Below are 6,281 nucleotides of genomic sequence, written 5' to 3'. Positions count from 1 at the left end.
TTGATTCCCGCCTCCTTCCTGCCTGTCTGCTAGAGTTGGTGTGCAGCTTTCCATCCTTGAAACCCTTGAAGTAGTGTCTCGCGGGAGATGGCTTTTCAGGAACCTGAGAGCTGTCTTTTAAGTCTGCAAGTACTTGTGAATTTTGAATTAACTTTGAAAGTCAAGTCCACATATCCCCAAGAGGTACAGATAGTGATTATTAATCCAAGTATATCAATAGTCTGATTTGATTAAAAGGCCATTAAAAGACAAAGACAGGATGTGTGGCTGAAGAGATGATTCAGAGGTTATGAGCACGTATTGTCTCACAGAGGACCAGGGTTCGATTCCCAGCACTCACGAGGTGGCTGACAACCCTAGCTCCAGGGGATCCTAAGTCTCTTCTGCCTTCCTGGTTGGCACCATACATAGTACACATACATATATCTAGGGAAAGCATACACATAATATAAAACAAACAAATCTAAAAATCAGAATTTAAGTGTACTGTTTGAATCATGTCTCCTTCCCTCCCCCCAATCCATCACTTTGGACTACCATGCTTGTTATGCTGTTATTTAAGGAATTGGGGGGGGGAGCGGGGCTTATTTATTTTTATATGTATGTTTTGTCTGCAATGTCTATGTCTAGTGCCCAAGGATGGCCAGATCCTGTGGAACTGGAGCTACTGAGTTGTCATGTGGGGTGTTGAATTGATCCCCGGGTCCTCTGGAAGAACAGACAGAGCTCTTAACAACTAAACTATCTCTCCAGCCCCTGGAACTTGGTCTTTTTATATATGATAATATTAATCAGTGAGATTGTTCTGTCCAAAACCAAATCTCTGGGAAAACATACCTTTTAATTAGACTTACGCTAAGGAATGCCCATATTATTTTGCTTTGTTTTAATGCAAAAATGTCAAGCTTTGGTCTGAAAGATTAACTTTCTCCTGCAAGTCATACTCTTTGCCACAAGGTGGTGGCTTGCTCAAAAGAATCACTGCTGAGGCCCAAATTAGCAGGCGCACCTTCATCAAGCCACCCAGAGCTGACAGACGGTGTGGGTGTGGATCTAGAATGAAGAACCGGGCCAGGCGGTTCTTCTCCCACTGAGGCCAGACAAGACAGCGGAGTTAGGGGGATGGATTCCACAGACAGGGAACAGCTTTAGGGATAGACCCCCTTCCTGTTGTTCGGAACCCACATGAAGACCCAGCTGCACATCTCCTACATATGTGGAGGGCTGGGGTTGGCTAGGTTCAGCCTGTGTATGTTCTTTGGTCGGTGGTTCAGTCTCTGAGAGACCTCAAGGGTCCAGGTTAGTTGATTCTGTTGGTCTTAGTGTGGAGTTCCTATGCCCTAAGGGGCTCCCAACCCTTCCCCCAACTCCACAATGTGCCAGTGTGGGAGATATGGGCTGGGGGGGGAGGGTCTCCACTTTCTCAGAGGAGAAAGGGAGGGTTAGGAGAGAGAGACTATGGGAAGAAAGGACTGGGTAGTGGGGGCAGGACAGAGATTGTGACGTAAAGTGAATTTAAAAAATATTTTTAAAGCCAGCAGTGGTAGCACACGCCTTTAATCCCATCACTCTGGAGGTAGAGGCAGATGGACCTCTGAGAGTTCAAGGGCAACCTGATCTACAAAGCAAGTTCCAGGACAGTCAGAGTTACACAGAGAAACCCCATCTCAAAAAACCAAAAGGAGGAGGGGGAAGGGGGGAGGAAGAGGAGGAAGATGAGGAAGAGGAAGAGGAAGAGGAAGAGGAAGAGGAAGAGGAAGAGGAAGAGGAAGAAGAAGAAGAAGAAGAAGAAGAAGAAGAAGAAGAAGAAGAAGAAGAAGAAGAAGAAGAAGAAGAAAAAGAAAAAGAAGGAGAAGAAGAAAACTAAGTCTTTTCTGGACAGGTGGCTGGCTCCCATATCTGCTACCTTCCCCTCTCTAAGCCTGAAAAAGGGACAGCCTTCTTCAGCCTCGGTTTCTGAGTTTTAATGAGGAATGTAACTCCTGAGGAATGTAATTCCTGACATCCTGGAATGCTGTAGAAAAGACTATTCTTTGCATCTCTGGACACTAACAGCAGTGTTGCCACTGCTGTGGAGTCATGTCCTCTTTCAGAGGGAAATGGTGCTGGGCAGCAGCTCCAGGCAGGGACCACAGTGGCTGCCCCACCCACATCCCTTGCATCCTGAGGGAGCTATTTGATTAATTTTCCCCCAGTCAGATTGGAAGAGGTGGGTGGCACTCTTTTCTTTCATGATGTAGCCCAGGCTGGCTTTAATTTGTGATTCTCCATAGTGCTAGGATCACAGGTATGAACCACGCTAGTTTGATGAACTACAATCTACCAGAATTTTATGCCATATTCATCACTTGGTTTTGTCCTAACAAATCTTTGCCTGCCCACAGGTCATTGCTATTATTGTTTTCTACAAGTTATACAAAGCTCTAATTCTTGAAATTTAAATATATATATATATATATATATATATATATATATATATATATATAATGAAAGTAAAAGTAAGCATTACATTTCATTACATAGGGGACTTTTGGGGCTGGAGGAATGACTCAATGGTTTGGAACACTTGCTGCTTTTGCAGAGGACCTGAGTTCACTTCCTGGCACCCACAAGGTGACTCCCAACTGCCTGAAACTCTACTTTCAGGAGATCCCATGGCCTCTTCTGATCACAGCACACATGTGGACATATCCACAGACTCAGGTGCCCACACATACTACATAACCAGGAAGGGTTACTTCCACGTTTAGGCATATAGTTCCCTATCCCTCTAGTCTTCCTCTGTGGCTCAGGCTGGTTGAACTTATGAGTTCAAATAACCCTTTAGCCTCCCAAGTAGCTGCCATTCTGAGTGTACAGGACTCTGCCCAGTTAATTTCAGGCTTTACTCTGATTCTTGTTTTTTACTGTGGTTGTAGCAAATTCTTTGTGTGCTCTGCCTCGGGGGTTTCTCTCAATGGTGACAATTTTAAAAATTATAATACAGTATCATAAAGAGGTTAGTGATGGTGATACAATTTACTAATCTCAGATGGCCTGGGTACTAGTTGCTGCTCTCTCTCTCTCTCTCTCTCTCTCGCTCTCTCTCTCTCTCTCTCTCTTTCTCTTGTATAAATATTTTATAAATTGCACAAGTTGGTGTATTCACTGCTATTCAGTATTCTAAACATAACAAACACTATGTTGCCCTTTTTGGCTATGCCCACCTTCTTCCTGGATCTCTTCCCAGCCCTACTTGTAGCCTGTATTTAAACTTTTGTCATTAGAAAAAATTATATAAAAGTTATATAAATGATATCAAACAACATGTAATCTTTTGGGGACCAGCTTGTTCATCTGGTATAATTCCCTTGGAATTTGAAATTCCCCTGGCCAGCATCCCAGTTGTTGTGTGTATTCATAATTTAATTCTTCTGCATGGCTGTGCATTCCACAGTCTTGGAGCACCATACTTTGTTTCAAACTAATTTTTGTGTGGGATGTGAGGGAAGGGTCAAGGCTTATCCTCCCACTTATATTTCTGGCTGTGTGAGCTGATGTTGAGAAGTGTTACGTTTATTTCACTGAATTGCTTTCTCTTTTGGAAAAAGAAAATTCGACTGGCTAGGCCAGCCATGGAGGCACACACTTTTAATTCCTAGCACTGAGAAATCCGAGGTAGTTGGCTCTCTATCAGATCCAGGTAAGCTTGATCTACATAGCAAGTTTCAGGCCAGCCAGGGTTATAAAGTGTTTTATAAAAACAAAAATCCACTGCTGGATGTGGTGGTACACTTGGCAGGATGCAGGGTGCAGGGTGCAGGGTGCAGGGTGCAGGGTGCAGGGTGCAGGGTGCAGGGTGCAGGGTGCAGGGTGCAGGGTGCAGGGTGCAGGGTGCAGGGTGCAGGGTGCAGGGTGCAGGGTGCAGGGTGCAGGGTGCAGGGTGCAGGGTGCAGGGTGCAGGGTGCAGGGTGCAGGGTGCAGGGTGCAGGGTGCAGGGTGCAGGGTGCAGGGTGCAGGGTGCAGGGTGCAGGGTGCAGGGTGCAGGGTGCAGGAGGCGAGAGATCTCTGTGAGTTTGAAGCCAGCCCTGATCTATAAAGCAAGTCCAGGACAGTCAGGGCTAGTTACACTAAGAAACCCTGTCTGGAAGAACTACCAAAAAAAACAAAAACAAAAACAAAAACAAACAAACAAAAACTATTGATTATACTAGTGTGAGTATTTGTTTGGACTTTGTTGTTATTGCTCTTATCAATCATTAGATAACAATCAAGATTATCTTAAAATCACATAATCAAAGTAGTCCAATTTTATTTTATCTTTTAGCTTAGTATACAAAGTAGTATGCTTAATTATAGCATTTTTCATACATGTTGTTTTCCTTTTCAACATCCCTTTGGTTATTTTTAATTACTTTGCTTTTTATATAAACTTCAGTTAATGTTTTTTGGAAAATTCTGTTAAGTTTAAGTAGAATTGTGCTCAAATAGGATTAGCTCAGGGAGAACTGGCATTTATTGATAGTGATTCACCAAAGCTGCAAACAGGGTGATCTTTTTATTTCTTCTTTCCGGTGCTAGGGATAGAACCCAGGGTCTTGGGCATCTAGATCAGGTTAAGTCATCAGACTTCTGTTTTTCTTCTATTTCAACAATGTTTTCTAGTTGTTGAAAAATCAAAAGTCATTTACGTTTTGTGTTCCTCTACATTATTGAAATTTTATTTATTTATTTATTATTTATTTTTAAAGAGATTTCTTTTTAATTACCCATATTGGGGTAGTGTTTGTGGAGACCAGAAGACTCAGATTCCCCTACCCCCACCCCCACCCCCACCCCCACCCCCACCCCCACCCCCACCCCCACCCCCACCCCGGCCGAAGCTGGAGCTGAGAACTGGACTCAGGTACTCTGGAAAAACATCCAGTACTCTCAACCAATGAGCCATTCTTCCAGCTCTGAAATATTTTGTTAACTTCACTTTCAATTACTTGCTGCTAGAACATGGAGATGCATTCGTTTTGCATACCGACTGTTCTTCTGAGATCTTGCTAAGTTTACTATTGATTGCTAGTAGTTTTAAGCAACACGTTTATTTATTCTTTGACAGTCTCATTCATTAACACACTGTATACATCATATACATTTTTATCATATCATCCATGATTTCCTCCCTCCAGCCTAGTGCCCCCATCTTGTCCTGCTTCCACTTATTGTTATTAATAAACTCCTTATTAGTCTAATTAACGCTCTCTGTATTTTATTGGTGGTTGCTGGGTGACTTTTGTTGTTCCTGTTGTTTGAGATAGGGTTTCACTATGTAGATTAGGCTGACCCTGAACTCATAGAGTCTGTCAGCCTCTGCCCCCCTTCCTCCCAGAGCTGGGATTAAAGGCATCTGATAACTGGGCTGGGATAACTTTGCCACCCATAAAATATCTCTCTGAGCCTGACAACCTATGTCCATTGGGCTGTGTTTTCCTCAGACTGCAAAGTTAGTTAGCATTACATCAAAGTGTTGAGTGAGTCCTGCTGGGATGTCCTAGTGCATTGCTACCAGAGCCTTAGGTTACCATGGAGACCAAAGCCAAAGAGCCCTGTGCTGCCCACTGTCCTAGCTTCTTGAACATTAGAGAGGCGAAAAGCTGTCCTGTGAGCTGTATACCTTCGAACCCACTGGCATATATTTTCCTAACAACCTCTCATGTTTGACATGCTGTGCAAACAGAAGTGCTGGATGTCTTTCTTCCTGATTGTCTTTTCAGGGATGCTCTACAGCCTTGAAAGAGAGAATGCTTTTCTAGAGCAAAGCAAAGGTTTGCTTTATAACCTTGGAAGGGAGAGATCTGCCATCCTCTCTAGAGGCACGTTTACTTTTTGTGTAGGAACATTAGTTTATTGGAACTAGGATTCCTATCCTGTGACACACCCCAGCCCCCTTTTTCATGGTCCTGTGGTGAATCGAGGAGATTTGGCAACCTTGGTACTGTTTTTGTTTTGACTAATAAATTCTTCTTCGTCTCTGACCTAGAAGCTTCACATCTTCTGCCAGTACCCATGAAACTATGGAAGGCTAATTACTAGCTTGCAAAGAAGGTTAAGACTCACAGACCACCATGGTTTGTTTGGGATGGGTTCAGAGTATTTGCCCAAGCTGACCTCAAACTCCTGGGCTCAAGTGAGCCCCTGCCTTATCTTCCCAAATACCCAGGGCAACAGGCATGAATCACCATAGTTCAACAGTGTCTATTGATGGGGTTAGCATTACATCCAGAAGGCACGACCTTCTTGACTCTATTCCC

The sequence above is a fragment of the Arvicanthis niloticus genome, chromosome 21, assembly GCF_011762505.2.
Source record: "Arvicanthis niloticus isolate mArvNil1 chromosome 21, mArvNil1.pat.X, whole genome shotgun sequence".
NCBI lineage: Eukaryota > Metazoa > Chordata > Mammalia > Rodentia > Muridae > Arvicanthis > Arvicanthis niloticus.
Note: the sequence above shows the minus strand (reverse complement) of the source record.